General features: G+C 36.0%; 1 non-coding gene across 1 annotated transcript; it reads left to right on the top strand.

Moving 5' to 3' along the window:
* The first annotated feature begins 20,530 nt into the window (after positions 1-20,530).
* On the top strand, positions 20,531-20,602 carry TRNAD-GUC (transfer RNA aspartic acid (anticodon GUC)). The gene has a single exon. It is a non-coding gene; the product is annotated as a tRNA-Asp (tRNA).
* Positions 20,603-20,804: the final 202 nt, after the last annotated feature.

Here is a 20,804-nt window from a genome sequence, read left to right as displayed (position 1 = left end):
CACCAGCACCCAGCTTCACTCAACGACCAGCAAGCTACAGTGCTGGACACCCTATGCCAAACAACTAGCAAGACAGGTACACAACCCCACCCATTAGCAGAGAGGCTGCTTAAAATCATAGTAAGTCCACAGACACCCCAAAACACACCACCAGACATGGACCTGCCCAGCAGAAAGACAAGATCCAGCCTCATCCACCAGAACACAGGCACTAATCCCCTCCACCAGGAAGCCTACACAACCCACTGAACCAACTTCAGCCACTGGGGACAGACACCAAAAACAACGGGAACTACAAACCTGCAGCCTGCAAAAAGGAGACCCCAAACACAGTAAGATAAGCAAAATGAGAAGACAGAAAAACACACAGCAGATAAAGGAGCAAGATAAAAGCCCACCAGACTTAACAAATGAAGAGGAAATAGGCTGTCTACCTGAAAAAGAATTCAGAATAATGATAGTAAAGATGATCCAAAACCTTGGAAATAGAATAGACAAAATGCAAGAAACATTTAACAAGGACCTAGAAGAACTAAAGATGAAACAAACAACAATGGATAACACAATAAATGAACTTAAAAATATTCTAGAAGGGATCAATAGCAGAATAACTGAGGCAGAAGAACAGATAAGTGACCTGGAAGATAAAATAGTGGAAATAACTACTGCAGAGCAGAATAAAGAAAAAAGAATGAAAAGAACTGAGGACAATCTCAGAGACCTCTGGGACAATATTAAACGCACCAACATTCGAATTATAGGGGTTCCAGAAGAAGAAGAGAAAAAGAAAGGGACTGAGAAAATATGTGAAGAGATTATAGTTGAAAACTTCCCTAATATGGGAAAGTAAATAGTTAATCAAGTCCAGGAAGCACAGAGAGTCCCATACAGGATAAATCCAAGGAGAAATATGCCAAGACACATATTAATCAACACTGTCAAAAATTAAATACAAAGAAAACATATTAAAAGCAGCAAGGGGAAAACAACAAATAACACACAAGGTAATCCCGATAAGGTTAACAGCTGATCTCTCAGCAGAAACTCTGCAAGCCAGAAGGGACTGGCAGGACATATTTAAAGTGATGAAGGAGAAAAAGCTGCAACCAAGATTACTCTACCCAGCAAGGATCTCATTCAGATTTGATGGAGAAATTAAAACCTTTACAGACAAGCAAAAGCTGAGAGAGTTCAGCACCACCAAACCAGCTTTACAACAAATGCTAAAGGAACTTCTCTAGGCAAGAAACACAAGAGAAGGAAAAGACCTACAATAATGAACCCAAAACAATTAACAAAATGAGATAGGAACATACATATTGATAATTACCTTAAATATAAATGGACTAAATGCTCCCACCAAAAGACACAGACTGGCTGAATGGATACAAAAACAAGACCCATATATATGCTGTCTACAAGACATCCACTTCAGACCAAACTATCAAACTCTTAGAGGAACCCTCAATGGTGAAAAACTAAAAGCATTTCCACTAAGATCAGGAACAAGACAAGGTTGCCCACTCTCACCATTCTTATTCAACAGAGTTTTGGAAGTTTTAGCCACAGAAATCAGAGATGAAAAAGAAATAAAAGCAATCCATATTGGAAAAGAAGAAGTAAAGCTGTCACTGTTTGCCGATGACATACTATATATAGAAAATCCTAAAGACTCTACCAGCTCTGTTAGAGCTAATCAATGAATTTGGTAAAGTAGCAGGATACAAAATTTATGCACAGAAATCTCTGGCATTCCGAAACACTAATGATGAAAAATCTGAAAGTGAAATCAAGAAACACTCCAATTTACCATTACAACAAAAAGAATAAAATATCTAGGAATAAAGCTACCTAAGGAGACAAAAGAACTGTATGCAGAAAATTATAAGACACTGATGAAAGAAATTAAAGATGATACAAATAGATGGAGAGATATACCATGTTCTTGGATTGGAAGAATCAACATTGTGAAAATGACTCTACTACCCAAACAATCTACAGATTCAATGCAATCCCTATGAAACTACCAATGGCATTTTTCACAGAACTAGAACAAAAAAGTTCACAATTCGTATGGAAACACAAAACACCCCGAATAGCCAAAGCAATCTTGAGAAAGAAACATGGACCTGGAGGAATCAGGCTCCCTGACTTCAGACTATAGTACAAAGTTACAGTAATCAAGACAGTATGGCACTGGCACAAAAACAGAAAGATAGATCAATGGAACAGGATAGAAAGCCCAGAGATAAACCCACACACATATGGTCACCTTATCTTTGATAAAGGAGGCAGGAATGTACAGTGGAGAAAGGACAGCCTCTTCAATAAGTGGTGCTGGGAAAACTGGACAGCTACATATAAAAGTATGAGACTAGATCACTCCCTAACACCATACACAAAAATAGGCTCAAAATGGGTTAAACACCTATATGTAAGGCCAGAAACTATCAAACTCTTAGAGGAAAACATAGGCAGAACACTCTATGATATAAATCACAGCAAGATCCTTTGTGACCCACCTACTAGAGAAATGGAAATAAAAACAAAAATAAACAAATGGGACCTAATGAAACTTCAAAGCTTTTGCACAGCAAAGGAAACCATACACAAGACCAAAAGACAACCCTCAGAATGGGAGAAAATATTTGCAAATGAAGCAACTGACAAAGGATTAATCTCTAAAATTTATAAGTAGCTCATGCAGCTCAATAACAAAAAAACAAACAACCCAATCCAAAAATGGGCAGAAGACCTAAATAGGGATTTCTCCAAAGAAGATATACAGACTGCCAACAAACACATGAAAGAGTGTTCAACATCATTAATCATTAGAGAAATGCAAATCAAAACTACAATGAGATATCATCTCACACCAGTCAGAATGGCCATCATCAAAAAATCTAGAAACAATAAATGCTGGAGAGGGTGTGGAGAAAAGGGAACACTCTTGCACAGCTGGTGGGAATGTGAATTGGTACAGACACTATGGAGAACAGTATGGAGGTTCCTTAAAAAACTACAAATAGAACTACCATATGACCCAGCAATCCCACTACTGGGCATATACCCTGAGAAAACCATAATTCGAAAAGAGTCATGTACCAAAATGTTCATTGCAGCTCTATTTACAAGAGCCAGGAGATGGAAACAACCTAAGTGTCCATCATCGGATGAATGGATAAAGAAGATGTGGCACATATATACAATGAAATATTACTCAGCCATAAAAAGAAATGAAATTGCGCTATTTGTAATGAGGTGGATAGACCTAAAATCTGTCATACAGAGTGAAGTAAGTCAGAAAGAGAAAGACAAATACCGTATGCTAACATATATATATGGAATTTAAGAAAAATAAATGTCATGAAGAACCTAGGGGTAAGACAGGAATAAAGACACAGACCTACTAGAGAATGGACTTGAGGATATGGGGAGGGGGAAGGGTACGCTGTTACAAAGCAAGAGAGAGGCATGGACATATATACACTACCAAACATAAGGTAGATAGCTAGTGGGAAGCAGCCACAAAGCACAGGGAGATCAGCTCGGTGCTTTGTGACTGCCTAGAGGGGTGGGATGGGGAGCGTGGGAGGGAGGGAGATGCAAGAGGGAAGAGATATGGGAACATATGTATATGTATAACTGATTCACTTTGTTACAAAGCAGAAACTAACATACCATTGTAAAGCAATTATACTCCAATAAAGATGTAAAAAAGAATGTAAAAAAAAAAATTCTCTAGAAGGAATCAATAGCAGAATAACTGAGGCAGAAGAACTGATAAGTGACTGGGAAACTAAAATAGTAGAAATAACTATCGCAGAGCACATTAAAGGGAAAAGAATGAAAAGAATTGAGGACAGTCTCAGAGACCTCTGGGACAACATTAAACACACCAACATTCAAATTATACGGATTCCAGAAGAAGGAGAGAAAAAGAATGGGACTGAGAAAATATTTGAAGAGATTACATTTGAAAACTTCCCTAATATGGGAAAGGAAATTGTCAACCAAGTCCAGAAAGCCCAGAGAGTCCCATACAAGATTAATCCAAGGGGAAATATGCCAAGACACATATTAGTCAAACTATCAAAAATTAAATACAAAGAAAAAATATTAAAAGCAACAAGGGAAAAGCAACAAATAACATAATAGGGAATCCCCTTAAGGTTAACACCTGATCTTTCAGCAGAAGCTCTGCAAGCTAGAAGGGACTGGCAGGACATATTTAAAGTGATGAAAGGGAAAAACCTATAACAAAGATTACTCTACCCAGCAAGGATCTCATTCAGATTTCACAGAGAATCAAAAGCTTTGCAGACAAGCAAAAGTTAAGAGAATTCAGCACCACCAAACCAGCTTTACAACAAATGCTAAAGGAACGTCTCTAGGCAAGACACAAGTGAAGGAAAAAACCTACAATAACAAACCCAAAACAATTAGGAAAATGGTAATAGGAAAATACATATCGATAATTACCTTAAATGTAAATGGGTTAAATGCTCCAACCAAAAGAGCTAGACTGGCTGAATGGATACAAAACAAGACCCATATATATGCTGTCTACAAGAGATCCACTTCAGACCTAGAGACACATACAGACTGAAAGTGTGGGGATGGAAAAAGATATTCCATGCAAATGGAAATCAAAAGAAAGCTGGAGTATCAATCCTTATATCAGACAAAATAGACTTTAAAGACTATTACAAGAGACAAAGAAGGACACTACATAATGACCAAGGGATCAATCTAAGAAGATATAACAATTGTAAATATTCATGCACCCAACATAGGAGCACCTCAATACGTAAGGCAAATGCTAACAACCATAAAAGGTGAAATCAACAGTAACAAAATAATAGTAGGGGACTTTAACATACCACTCTCACCAATGGACAGATCATCCAAAAGGAAATAAATAAGGAAACACAAGCTTTAAAGTATACATTAAACAAGATGGACTTAATTGATATTTATAGGACGTTCCATCCAAAAACAACAGAATACACTTTCTTCTCAAGTGCTTATGGAAAATTCTCCATGATAGATCATATCTTGGGTCACAAAGCTCGGTAAATTTAAGAATATTGAAATCATTTCAAGTATCTTTTCCAACCACAATGCTATGAGACTGGATATAAATTACAGGAAAAAAAACTGTAAAAAATACAAACACATGGAGGTTAAACAATATACTACTAAATTACCAAGAGATCACTGAAGAAATCAAAGAGGAAATCAAAAAGTACCTAGAAAAAAATGATAATGAAAACACAACAGCCAAAAACTTATGGGATGCAGCAAAAGCAGTTCTAAGAGGGAAGTTTATAGCAATAAAATCCTAACTCAAGAAACAAGAAACATCTCATAAAAACAACCTAACATTACACCTAAAGCAGTTAGAGAAAGAAGAACAAAAAAAACCCCAAAATTAGCAGGAACGAAATCATAAAGATCAGATCAGAAATAAAGGAAATGAAGGCAATGATAGCAAAAATCAGTAAAACTAAAAGCTGGTTCTTTGAGAAGACAAACAAAATTGATGAACCATTAGCCAGACTCATCAAGAAAAAAAGGGAGAAAACTCAAATCAATAGAATTAGAAATGAAAAAGGAGAAGCAACAAGTGACACTGCAGAAATACAAAGGATCATGAGACATTACTACAAGCAACTCTATGCCAAAAAAATGGGCAACCTAGAAGAAATGTACAAATTCTTAGAAAAGCACAACCCTCCGAGGCTGAACCAGGAAGATATAGAAAATATAAACAGACCAATCACAAGCACAGAAATTGAAACTGTGATTAAAAATCTTCCAACAGGACTTCCCTGGTGGTGCAGTGGTTGAGAGTCCGCCTGCCGATGCAGGGGACACGGGTTTGTGCCCCGGTCCGGGAGGATCCCACATGCCGCGGAGCGGCTGGGCCCGTGAGCCATGGCCGCTGCACCTGCGCGTCCGGAGCCTGTGCTCCGCAACGGGAGAGGCCACAGCAGTGAGAGGCCCGCGTACCGTAAATAAAAAAAAAAAAAAGTCTTCCAACAAACACAAGCTGAGGACCAGATGGCTTCACAGGCGAATTCTATCAAACATTTAGAGAAGACCGAATACCTATCTTTCTCAAACTCTTCCAAAATACAGCAGAGGAAGGAACACTCCCAAACTCATTCTACAAGGCCACCATCACCCTGATACAAAAACCAGACAAAGATGTCACAAAAAAAGAAAGTTACAGTCCAATATCACAGATGAATATAGATGCAAAATATCTCAACAAAATAGTAGCAAACAGAATCCAATAGCACATTAAAAGGATCATACACCATATTCAAGTAGGGTTTATCCCAGGAATGCAAGGATTCTTCAATATATGCAAATTAATCAATGTGATACACCATATTAACAAACTGAAGGAGAAAAACCACATGATCATCTCAATAGATGCAGAAAAAGCTTTTGAAAAAATTCAACACCCACTTATAATAAAAACCATCCAGAAAGCAGGCATAGAGGGAACTTACCTCAACATAATAAAGGCCATATATGACAAACCCACAGCCAACATCATTCTCAATGGTGAAAAACTGAAACCATCTCCTCTAAGATCAGGAACAAGACAAGGTTGCCCACTCTCACCACTATTATTCAACATAGTTTTGGAAGTTTTAACCACGGCAATCAGAGAAGAAAAAGAAATAAAAGGAATCCAAATCAGGGTTTCCCTGGTGGCGCAGTGGTTGAGAGTCCGCCTGCTGATGCAGGGGATACGGATTCGTGCCCTGGTCTGGGAGGATCCCACATGCCGCGGAGCGGCTGGGCCCGTGAGCCATGGCCACCGGGCCTGCGTGTCCGGAGCAACGGGAGAGGCCGCAACAGTGAGCGGCCCACGTACCACAAAAAAAAAAAAAAAAAAAAAAGGAATCCAAATCAGAAAAGAAGAAATAAAACACTCCCTGTTTGCAGATGACATGATACTATACATACAGAATCCTAAAGACTCTACCAGAAAACTACTAGAACTAATTAATGAATTTGTTAGAGTAGCAGGATACAAAATTAATGCACAGAAATCTCTTGCTTCATATACACTGATGAAATATCTGAAAGAGAAATTAAGGAAACACTCCCATTTACCATTACAACAAAAAGAATAAAATACCTAGGAATAAACCTACCTAAGGAGACAAAAGACCTGTATACAGAAAACTATAAGACATTGATGAAAGAAATTAAAGATGATACAAACAGATGGAGAGATTACCATGTTCTTGGATTGGAAGAATCAACATTGTGAAAATGACTATACTACCCAAAGCAATCTACAAATTCAATGCAATCCCTATCAAACTGCCAATGGCATTTTTCACAGAACTAGAACAAAAAATTTCACAATTTGTATGGAAACACCTTGTCTTTGATAAAGGAGGCAAGAATATACAATGGAGAAAAGACAGCCTCTTCAATAAGTGTTGCTGGGAAAACTAGACAGCAAAATGCAAAAGCATGAAATTGGAACACTCCCTAACACCATACACAAAAATAACTCCAAATGGATTAAAGACCTAAATATAAGGCCAGATACTACAAAACTCTTAGAGGAAAACATAGGCAGAACACTCTATGACGTAAATCACAGCAAGATCCTTTTTGACCCACCTCCTAGAGAAATGGAAATAAAAACAAAAATAAACAAATGGGACCTAATGAAACTTAAAAGCTTTTTCACAACACAGGAAACCATAAACAAGATAAAGAGACAACCTTCAGATTGGGAGAAAATATTTGCAAATGAAGCAACTGACAAGGGATTAATCTCCAAAATATACAAGCAGCACATGCAGCTCAGTATCAAAAAAACAAACAACCCAATCCAAAACTGGGCAGATGATCTAAGTAGATATTTCTCCAAAAAAGATACACAGGTTACCAACAAACACATTAAAGGGTGCTCAACATCATTAATCATTAGAGAAATGCAAATCAAAACTGTAATGAGTTATCACCTCACACCAGTCAGAATGGCCATCATCAAAAAATCTACGAACAATAAATTCTGGAAAAGGTGTGGAGAAAACGGAACCCTCTTGCACTGTTAGTGAGAATGTAAATTGATACAGCCACTATGGAGAACAGTATGGAGGTTCCTTAAAAAACTACAAATAGAACTACCATACGACTCAGCAATCCCACTCCTGGGCATATACCCTGAGAAAACCATAATTCAAAAAGAGTCATGTACCACAATGTTCACTGCAGCAGTATTTATAATAGCCAGGGCATGGAAGCGACCTAAGTATCTATCAATAGATGAATGGATAAAGAAGATGTGGCACATATATACAATGGAATATTACTCAGCCATGAAAAGAAACGAAATTGAGTTATTTGTAGTAAGGTGGATGGACATAGAGACTGTCATACAGAGTGAAGTAAGTGAGAAGGAGAAAAACAAATACCATATGGTAACACATATATATACAGTCTATTTTTAAAAAGTGCTTCTGAACAACTTAGGGGCAGGACAGGAATAAAGACGCAGACATAAAGAATGGACCTGAGGACACGGGAATGGGGAAGGGTAAGCTGGGACAAAGTGAGAGAGTAACATTGACATATATACACTACCAAACATAAAATAGATAGCTAGTGGGAAGTGGCCGCATAGCACAAGGAGATCAGCTTGGTGCTTTGTGACCACCCAGAGGGGTGGGGTAGGGAGGGCTGGAGGGAGACACAAGAGGGAGGGAATATGGGGATATATGTATATGTATAGCTGATTCACTTTGTTATATAGCAGAAAATAACACAACATTGTAAAGCAATTATACTCCAATAAAGATGTTACAAAAAAGATATAATTTGTAAAACCTTATATTATCTACACAATTGTCCATTTTCAGCATCTAAACTCTAACTGATACATATAAAAAATGAAAATGGAAATCAGCCCAATTGTCTACCCTGCTTTGAGAACAAAAATGAAGTACTGATATAACATGGATGTTGAACATGGAGTGTATGATATAAGATCGATGAACCTCAAAAACATTGTTCTAAGGAAAGAAGCCAGACTCAAAAGATTATATTTTATATGGCTTAATTTAAACCTAATGTCCAGGATAAGCAAATCTATAGTGACAGGAAGTAGATTCATGGTTGCCTTGGGCCGGAGGTGGAAATAGAGGGTCACTGAAAATGGACAGAAGGTTTCTTCTGGCGATGATGGAAATGTTCTAAAATTAGATTGTGATGATGGTTTCACAACTGTAAATTCACTAAATTTCATTGAATTGTACACTTAAAAGAAGGGATTTTTGTGGTAGGTAAATTATATCTCAATAAAGCTATTACCAAAATTGTTTTTAACTATTGTCCTACCAAATATCAATTTAAGTTCTGAAAGAGTCCCTTTACCCTTTGCTAATGTAAAATAAAAATAGTTCTCCAACAAGAAGAATTCTCTCCTATCATTTCTCATGAGTATGGAGGGTCCAATAGAGCAGTATTTTTCTCATTTTCCTTGAAATTTTCCCTATTCAAATGAAGACAAAAATCTCAGCCGAAACCATGAGACTCTGAAACCATCAGCTCTTAGTCTCTTCTATATTACTCATAAAAGCTTACAAAAGGGTTACATTTAGGGATGTGTCAGATTCTGGACTATAGCTTAGTACTATACATGTCTGAGCACACCCATAATAAATTTATTTAAACATAACTTAATTGTTCTCTCTTAAAGTATATTATATTTTGGAATATAGATACTCTAGAAAATAAGCTTTTTGAGGCTGTGACTCATAAACTTAACTTCCTTAGGTTTTCAAAATTAGTGCTAATGCTTTCTTGAACCTGAAAAGGGCTTTTTTTGTCTCACTTTTATATTATGGGCCACATCAGGTTGAGTTAGTCATGCTCGTTAATGAGAGATCTCCTGATTTAATGGAGCAGTCACAAAACCAATTTGAGCAGAAATAAGTATGATAGCAAGAGAAATGACTTTTCTTACCTCTGTTGTTTTAAAGGAGATGTAAAGACATGACTCCTAACAGCCAAACTAGTTAGGTTACATTTTACTTTTTACAACAAACAATCCCCAAAAGAAGTAAATATCTTCATGTCTTAAGGGAAGAATAAATTTCTTTGAATTAATACAATTGCTCTGTAACTATAAGCACACACTACTAAATAATAGATGTAACAGTGGTGGTTAAACTCACCATTTAGTTCACAGGCAGAAGCAAAGCAGGAAATGACACAAAAATAGGAGTAAGCCAGAACTAGAGGTGAGGTAGACAACCACCAAGAGATAATGACCTCTGGGCCGGAGAAGAGGTTTTGAATATCACCAGGAACTTGCTTCAGGTGAAGCAGCTGAATACTACTCAGCTTTTACCATCATACTCTTTATTTTAAAATATTTACCTCTTTTTTAAATACAAACAACTTCCTAACCTCCAGCTCCAATTGGAGCAATTGCTTTCCAAGCCTACCAGACAACTGACTCCCTAAGATTTCTTTCCATTGACCTCCTGGAATAGGTACAGTGTTTCTTAGACATCATAATGTTCTCTTCCTTGTACTCTTGTTTTTCTTTAGATAAAACTCATTCTCACATAATTTTTTGAATAACAAGTACATAAAAGTTAAACTTTCTAAGCCCGTCTTTTCCTAGAAATATCTCTAGAATGCCTCATACTTGATAATTTGGCATTAAAGCTTCCAATCATTTCCTCTCAGAACCATATATGACTGCTTTGTTGTCATCCATTATCCAGAAGCTGGAGGAGCAGTCTGATTGCCATTCCTTTGTAAGTAACTTTTTCTCTCTTAGAGCCTTCTTATTTTCTTTGATGTCTTACAATTTTACCAAGATACAGCTCATCAGATCTCAGTGAACCCTACTTCTTCAATCTGAAAGTTTGTGTCATCTTTCAGAAGCCCCAAGACCTTTTATTTTCACTTAATTTCTCCTGTTCTCTTTCTCTGAAAATCCTATTAGATGGATATAATGGACCATTCGTGTGATCCTCCATGTCTTATCATTTTTTTGGTCTCCTATTTTACTTCTGTTTGGCTTTTAGCTCATATTTTAGAATGTTCATTAGATTCTTTTCCTCCAGCCTTTCTGTTGAACAATTGTTTTTACTTCAACAATCATGTTTTTAAATTTTTATTTCCTCTTTGTTTTCTAATTACTCCTTTTTCATAGCAACATCCTCAGTATTTAGAATGTCATATCAATTCAGATCCCTCTGAAAAGTGAATTACAACTTTTTAAATTATCCTGTTTCCTGAATTATTATCTTGTTAGTTACATTTTTTGATCCCTCTTCATTGTATCATTGGCTTGCTGAACATGTTGGAAAGATTCTTGATCACACATTAATATTTATGAATGATGACTAGATTAATTACTACCAGTTACTGAAAGGAAATTCCTCTGCCATTATATAGGTCAATTTCCTGCCACAAGTCTTTCCCTGAATGGAAGAGCTGACTGCAAGTTCTGTAATTGTAGTCAGGGTTATATCCACTGGTGAGCTCACTATAGAATGAATAAATGGGAATCCAGCACACTAACTGGATACACTCTATAAGGAGAACTCTATTCTGCAGCACAAATACTCAAAGTAGGAAATGTAGGCCTCCCTGGACAGATAGTTTAATTGTTGTAGTAGAAAGCAGACCCATGCTATGGTTGTCAGTTTGGGTGGGGCAAGGGGGATTATATGATCCAGCAGGAAGTACTCTGTGGGAGAAAGAGGGAGCAGGGTGGTAAAAAAGGGATCTGGCCCACCTTTCCGCATATAGCCCTTTTAATTAACTGCCTTGCCAAGTGCCCCACAGCAGTCTTTCTCTTGTATTTACTGACTTGAAGCCCATCCAGGACTCCTGAGAAGAAAAATCTACCATCTTAGCTTTAGCTTTTTCCTGGGCATGGAAAGGTAGTTGTGGACAGCTCCTTTCCCCTTTGTGTTTTATCCATCCCTTCTAGTTCCAATCCACCAGAAATTCAAGTCTGTAGTCCACTGGTCCCAGCCCCACTCCATTCTCATACTACACATCATTCTCTGCATTTATTTTTCAAGTTATCCCTTTTCTTTCTTTGTTTTCCTTCCTTCCTTCCTTCCTTCTTCCTTTCTTTTTTTTGAGGAAGTATATCATACCTCAGAAAAGATTTTCAAGAGGGAATAAATTTAAGAAGTGCTTACATCAGGAACTTAATCATTTATACTTTTGTTATTTGCTATGTTCCAAAGATGTTTGTTATTCACTACAAGATAAAATAAAATTTTAAAGAGAAGAAAGTAAGAAAATTGGTATAGGGTGGGGACCACGGATAAGCAGATAGAAGAAAAACAGAAAAGTCAAAATGAAGTCAGAAATCTATTTATAACACAAAATGCACTCCATAAGGTAGAAACTAAATTTAACAAAAAAATTTCTGGTAACCAATACAAAGAAAACAAAAACTATTACATATATCACTATTTTCACAAGATAACAATAGACCAGCTAAGAAAAGAAATATATATAATAAATTTTTATTATAAGCAATATAGTGAATAGCTTCAACAATAAATATAACAATTTGCATAGAGAAAAGACTCAGAGGGTTAGAATAACCATGAAAAGAAGCAGTTAACCATGTGCTTGGGAGAGTAATAAAGGTTGCCTTATTGGAAGTGAAATGGTAGTTCTAAAGAAACTCTAATACTGTCTTCTACTTATCACCGTCCTGTGTTTTCACTGTAAAGAATTATATAATACTGGAATCTGTGTATTTTAGAGGTCCTCTAATCCTATTCTCTATTTGTTGCATATTTGAACAAGTGATTAATCAGCTTTTAATCAACCCTTCTAGTATTGAGAAATGTATTATTTTCCAAGGCAATTTGTTCTACTTTTTGACAATTCTATTTATTAAACACTTATCCCTAATATTGAATCAATATATGCTCCTACCCACTGGTCCTATACCTGGTTTCTGGAGTTGCATAAGTAAGCCTCACTGCTTGCCATGTGATAGATAGCGTGCTGAATGTTTGTAGACAGCCAGCATGGTACCCTGCCTCTCGGAGCTATATAGTCTCAGATCTCCTGTTTATAAAGAAACTAAGAAAATTTATTATGTGCAGATGCTCATCTTCTCTAAGTCGGCTAATACAATGAAAGAAAATTGTTTTTGAAAGAAGAAAAGATGATATTGTCAAATAAGAGAGAGAGAGCCAATGCACATTTTATAAAATAGCTTTTAAATATCAGATTCCTGAAAAATTAAATTCTTGGGTCTTCATTTATAAGAGGATATTTTTAGTAAATAAAACATAAAATGCCCAAATATCCTTATTTATATAAGCAAGAGTCAATTTGAATTATTTTTAAAGTGAATTATTAAAAGATCTATTTTTTTCTATATTTTCTGAAAAGGTTAGTAGGAGTAATTTAGTACTAAATGTTTTTAAAAGAAAAGAGCAAAGCATTTATTTAAAGGCTTTTCTAAATTAGGATCAACTTTTGATTGGATGAGGAATAACTAAACTAGTGTTGAACTCTATTTTTTAAGATGTATCTGTTCCTATATAGGAAGAGTATTCTTTGAATCCAAAATGAGTTTTTCTCATTTGAAGAGGAAAAACATTAATTCAACCACTCTTACATTTTACTTACCAAAAAACATGATTTTTAGCTATACATACCACCACCACAACAAATCCAAGCAATTAAATTTACTTCTATTTTTTCAATCATATTTCCTAATAACATATTGTGTACAAGAAAAAATAAAGAGAATGGACCATCAAAATATTTCAAAATGTACATGGGGAGCCTCATTCACCCTCCAGTCTCTGGCTTTTGTTTTGCGCAAAGCAGGACAGTGGGACTCTCAAATAGCTCTGGGTATCCTCCCTTCAGGCTTTGAGCACATAACCTAGGGATCACAGGATAAAAGGGCATCCTTTGGTGCTCACACTCTCCCTCCCTTTACCTTGTCTCTTGGTGAGTCAGTGAGGTGTATATCCTTATTTATTCACTCTGGAATATGAAATAAGAGTATTATAAAAGAATCCAAAAGAGAAATTAATTTGAATGCTACCATGGACAAAATTGGAAACTATTTGAAGTGTCAAGGTGCAGAGCCAAATCTAAGTGTCTATGATCCTTGACATTTAGAAAAGCAATCAGAGATCCATGTCTCTCTTTTCAAATATAAAACTCTTTTCCTTAATAGTAATACTCAACTAGACACTGATAAACAGAAGCACTTAGGGAAAATAAATTAAATTATCCCTTTCTTTAATAGTGAATAGATAATAGTGTCTGTCCAATTTGGAGTCACCCAGTTTCACAATTCCTTAAGACTAACGGTACTTTATTCTTGTACTTTCCACAAAAAGCATGCCTTGTTATTTCTAATGAAGAGATGTGAAGAGACTAAACCAGCTAAGAGTATTTATTCTAAAATGAAACTTAGTGTGTCACTAACACATTTTGAAAAAAAGAAAAATAGAGTTTTGCTTCTTACCCATTTTATTTAAGTAGTAACTTTCCTTTTGACAATTCCCTATAATATTTATCCTATTGAAATCTAACTTGTCCCCTCACTAATGACTTAGAAGATACAAAAAATACTTAAATTGGTCATATAATGCTTTAAAAGGCAAAAATGTTGAAGTCAGGAAAGAAGAAAGATTTCAACATACTACTCTTAAGTGTACTGTCAATTTTTATTCTCCATTTCTCATCTCCTGCTCTAGCTGTTCACTTACAGTTCCCAAATCAATGAAATTATAATGAAATTGATTTCCATTTGCAATTCTGTGGTTGGTCTATAAAAAAATCCTCCTATTTTTTAAAAAAATTAAGTATTCTTAAGGGTATAGCTAAAGAAAACAGACTATTTCACAAACAGTATTTATACATAAAATACTCAATAGCTCATAAAGCCTGGGGAAAGAATAATTTTAATCTCATAGCATTAAACTTTTCAGGGGGACCCCATTCATCTTCCTGCTTTCTTCCTTGTTTTCATTATCATGTACCATCTAATTATTTAAATACCCTTTTTCTCCACAAGCCCTGAAGGCATTGGTTGTCACCCCGACCTATTTACTGTGCCTACTGAACATTGTAGAGAAAAGGTACAGGAAAAGAGAAAATAAATTTACACCATCTCTTTGGATCACAACAAAAGAACTCTGAAGAAGGGAAGGAGAGAAGGGCAGCATTATGATCATGCCCATTTCACATGGAGAAGAAAATCCAGAGATCAAGAGACTAGCCCAGAGCTAGAAAGTTGCAGTCAGAGCCAGGGCTAGAGTCCCTATGCTCTGAGTTCTAGTCAGCAGTCTTCCCACTTCACCATGAGTCTTCTCTATACATTTCCAAGATGGCTAATACCCATTACTAAGTTTCACATCCTTCTCATCACAAAGGAAAGGGAAAATCTGATTTGAATCAAAGTATGCATAATCTGAAATATTTCACATAATTTGAGGGCACATTCTTTCCTTAAGTTTCAAAACTCAGCTATGTTAGGATGCAAGAGAAATAAATCTACTTTCATTGTTTTTACTTAAATTTTTGCCAAATCCTTTTTTCTTCTGTTCAGATATTATTTAAAATACTGGAGTCCATGATATTTTAGCAGTTATGTTTCTGTTCTTCACCCAAAACTGGTCGTTTGTAACACACCACCACTGAAGTATTGTTTACCTTATGATTTATCTCATGATTGTGAATATGAACCATGAACTAAACCTGGATATAAAGTTGTCTTCCATGTTCCTCCTAAAGCAACAGCCACATTTGTAACGCATGCTTCACCTAAGCCACGTCATTCAACAATACCAAAGAGAAACATGGTTTATGTGTACATACATACGTATCTTCATTTTGGTGTATATCAAGTGTTTGAGGTACACTTGACATTCCGTGTTTAAAAAAAACAAAACAAAACACCATTGATCAACATGAATGACCTTAAACTATGAAATACTTGAAAATGTTAATCTGCAGCATCCACGTGCTGCCAGAGCTGGCACTACCAACAAGCAGAGTCTCAAACCCACGACATCAAATCTTTCTCCTTTTTATTGTAATTCACAGCTTGATCAACCAGAGAAATGTCGCTTGCGCATTATTATTCAGCACAATCTCATCAACTTTATCCTTTAGCAATGACCTTACAATAAGAAATTAAGCCCTTTGAAATAGCATTTGTAATTAATCCATTTCCATAAGATTAACATGTTGACTATCACAAGAATACATGTAACAGCCCTCTGAAGCTTCAACCCCCCCCGGTCATATTTCACTTAAAACCATACTAAGTATTATCACAGTGTAATCAGCAGAATAAAAATTGCTAGGTAACCCCTGTGTTTTATGTTCATTCATTTATTCATTCATTCAACAAATATTTATTAATATGTCAACGTTCTAAGCATCACATTGCTGGAGCCTAGAGAAACAGAGAAATAAGGCTAAGCCCTGATTCCGAAAGCATTCACAATTTAGAGAGTAATACAGGCTTGTTTAAAAAAAAAATGTTACTCCAATGAGCTATAAGAGATATGAATAGAGTCAGAGGTCTTGGAAGCATAGAGTCAGGAATATCTCTACACACATAACAGGAAATACTCCAAGTAGAAGAAACAAAGTGCTACACACAGAGGCATGAAAATTATGGTATATTCTGAGAATAGCAAGCAAATCAGGTGAAACATATGACACACTATCCAAAACTTTATCCCTCTTTCTTCTAAAGTAATGGCAAAGGTAAGACTGTACAAGAGAGTGGAAGAGAGTGGCAGAAAACAAAGTTAGAAATATAGATCTGACACAGATTTTGTATGGCCTTGTACACTCTGCTAAGAAGTTTGGAGAGGATTTAGGCTTTATCCAGGTGATGGAAAGCCACTTGAAGTTTCTAGCAGAGAAGCCACATGATAAGAGACATGCTTTAGAAAAATATGTAGTGTTACTGATGTAGAGAATGGATTGTATGAGAAGAAAACGGAGATAGAGAGACTGATTAGAAGACCACTGAATTAACCCCAGCAAAGACTTGAATAAAAACAGCAGCTGTTGCTAAGGCAGAGAGAAGGAGAGGTAGGGACAAATTCAAAATATTCCAATTAAAAATAATTAAGTAACAGTGAGTTAGTGAGTAACTGGGATAGATGGTGAAGGGGAGAATGATACCAAGTTTTCTGATTTAATTTTTTTTTTTTTGCAGGCTGAAAGCTTTATTTATTTATTTAATTTTTAAGCCTATTTATTTATTTTAACATCTTTATTGGAGTATAATTGCTTTACAATGGTGTGTTAGTTTCTGCTTTATAACAAAGTGAATCAGTTACACATATACATATGTCCCCATATCTCTTCCCTCTTGCATCTCCCTCCCTCCCACCCTCCCTATCCCACCCCTCTAGGTGGTCACAAAGCACTGAGCTGATCTCCCTGTGCTATGCGGCTGCTTCCTACTAGCTAGCTATTTTATGTTTGGTAGTGTATATATGTCCATGCCACTCTCTCACTTTGTCACAGCTTACCCTTCCCCCTCCCCGTATCCTCCAGTCCATTCTCTAGTAGGTCTGTGTCTTTATTCCCATCTTGCCCCTGATTTAAGAAGCTAAGTGAATTAATTACCTCTGAGGTAAGGATGCCATAACCAAGATTGGAAAAGAAGTACATTTTGAGCGAAGAAGGAATGTAGTGGCATTAGTTGAGGAAATGTCAGGGTATTCGTGAGGGAATAGGCTCAGGAGAAAGAAGTGGATGGCTGGTATAGGTTAGGAATGAAAATTGTAGAGCCCTTGGAAAATAGGTGGCACTTAAAACCATGTTGCTAAATCAAATTGCCTAGCAAGAGCATGTAATGTATAAATAAAATATTAAATAGTCTTCTTTAGCTCCTCTTAAACTAAAATCTCTGCAATACGAAAGGTTCAAACAGGAAAATGTTTAATATTTAACGTCCTCACCCTTCTAAAGCAATAGCAAAATTACATAGAAATATATACAATGCTGCCAGCACCAACCACTTTACTATTTAATTCATTTGTTGCTTCAACAGGGAGTGGGGAATAGGTGATCAAAAAAAGAAGAATATAGGGCTTCCCTGGTGGTGCAGTGGTTGAGAGTCCGCCTGCCGATGCAGGGGACGCGGGTTCGTGCCCCGGTCCAGGAAGATCCCACACGCCGCAGAGCGGCTGAGCCAGTGAGCCATGGCCGCTGAGCCTGCGCGTCTGGAGCCTGTGCTCCGCAATGGGAGAGGCCACAACAGTGAGAGGCCCGCATACCGCAAAAAAAAAAAAAAAAAGAAGAAGAAGAATATTAATAATGATCTAGATAAGTAACCAGAAGTCCCCAGGATAGGGGTAAAAAAATGATAATCAAGGAAAATATAGAAAGATATATTCTTAATAATATCCTGATTGTTTTAAGGAGTTATATTGTTATATAATAATGATCATAATGGCTTACATTTGTCTAATGTTGCTAGAGTAACATTAAGCATTTTGCTAAACTCTTCATATGCATAGTTTACTTAACCCTCATAACAAAAATATGAGTTAGATATTATTATAATTCCCATATTATAATATGACAACTGAAGTTTATAGAGATTAAGTATCTTACACAAAGTCACAAAGAATATAAGTGAAAGAATTGAGATTTGAATACAGGACTCTAACTCCAAGGTACTTTCTCTTAACCACTGCCCTATGCTTCCTGGTGCTGTCCATATTAAATACTTCCAGATTGTTAGGTTCAGTTTTCCTCACTGAGCAAAAGAAGCTAAGTCTACTATCACTACTTCTATTCAACATCATACTGGAACGTCAAGTCAGAGCAATTAGGTAAGTAAAAGAAACAAAGGGCATCTATTTTGGAAAGAAAGACGTAAAACTCTCTTCATTCAAAGACAACATGATCTTGCATAGAGAAAATCCTAATAAATCCACTAAAAAAAAATACTATTAGAACTAATAAATGAGTTCAGCAAGGTCACAGGTTACAAGAGAAACATACAAAAATCAATTGTATGTATTTCTATGCATTGTCAATGAATAATCTGAAAATGAAATTAAGAGAACAAGTCTATTCTAAATAGCATCAAAAAGAACAAAATGCTTAATAGTAAATGTAACCAAAGAAGTACAAGACTTGTACACTGAAAACCATAAAATATCATTGAAATAAATAAAAGAAAGTCTAGACAAATTGAAAGACAGCCCATGTCCAGGGCTCAAGAGAAGCATATTTTTAAAATTGCAATACTCCTCAAATTGATCTACAGATTCAATACAATCCCTATCGAAACCCACGCAGGCTTATATGCACAAAATGACAAGCTGATCCAAAAATTTATGTGGAAATACAAAGGACCCAATGTAAACAATCTTGAAAAAGAAAAACAAAGTTTGAGCACTCACGCTTTCTGATTTCAAAAGTTACTACAAAGCTAGAGTAGCCAAGAAAGTATGGTACTGGCATAAGGACAGACATATAGGTCAATGAAGTAGAATTGAGAGTTCAGAAATAAACCCATACTTTTAATGGTCAATTGATTCTTAACAAAAGTGCCAAGAAAATTCCATGGGAAAAGGATGGTCTTTACAATACATTTTGTTGGAACAATCAGATGCATGCACATGCGAATGAATGAATAAATAAATAAACAAAAAAAAAACCCTAAATCAAAATGGATTACAGACCTAAATGTCAGAAATAAAACTATAAAACTGTTAGAAGAAAACATTGGAACAGAACTTTGTGACCTTGGTTTTCTTAAATATGACAAGTGACAAAAGAAAAATAGACAAATTGAACTTCATCAAATTAAAAACTTTTTTACATCAAAAGATACCATCTAAAAAATGAAAAGACAACCCACAGAATGGGATAAAATATTTGCAAGTCACATATCAATAAAAGTCTTATTGCAGATATATGAAGAACCCTTACCACTCAGTAAGAAAAAGACAAATAATCCTAAAATGGGCAAAGGATTTGAATAACATTTCTCCAAAAAAGGATACACAAGTGGTCAATAAGCACATGAAAGTTATACAATGTCATTAGTTATTGGTGAAATGCAAATCAAACCCACAGTGAGTTACCATTTCACACACACTAGGATGGCCATAATGGAAATGACAGGCTACAACAAGTGTCAGTGAGGGTGTGGAGAAACTGAAACACTCATATACTGCTGGTGGGAATGTTAAATGGTGCAGCCACTTTGGAAAACAGTTTGATGATTCCTTGAAATGTTAAATATAGAATTACCATATGACCCAACAATTCAATTCCTTGGTGTTAACCCGGAAGAGATGCAAACACATGTCCACAAAAAGACTTGTACACAGATATTCGCAGCAGTATTATTCACAATAACAAAAAAGTGGAAACAACCCAAATATCCAGCAACTAATGAATGGATAAACAAAATATAGTATATTCATATACTAGAATATCATTCGGTCATAAAAAATGAAAGACTGACGGGAGTTCCCTGGTGGTCTAGTGGTTAGGATTCAGCACTGTCACTGCTGTGGCCCGGGTTCAATCCCTGGTCGGGGAACTCCTACAAGCTGCGTGGCATGGCTAAAAAAAAAAAGTACAATTCAGGAAAAATGAAAGACTGATTCACATGACAACATGAATATTAAAAGCTAATTCTCAGTGAAAGAAGCAAAACACAAAAGACCACATATTGTATGATTCCATTTATATTAAATGTCCTGAACAGGCAAACCTATAGAGACAGAAGGTAGATTAGTGGC

The sequence above is a fragment of the Tursiops truncatus genome, chromosome 2 (genome assembly GCF_011762595.2).
Source record: "Tursiops truncatus isolate mTurTru1 chromosome 2, mTurTru1.mat.Y, whole genome shotgun sequence".
Lineage (NCBI taxonomy): Eukaryota > Metazoa > Chordata > Mammalia > Artiodactyla > Delphinidae > Tursiops > Tursiops truncatus.
The sequence above is the reverse complement of the archived record's forward strand: the minus strand, read 5'-3'. Positions and strand labels throughout refer to the sequence as shown.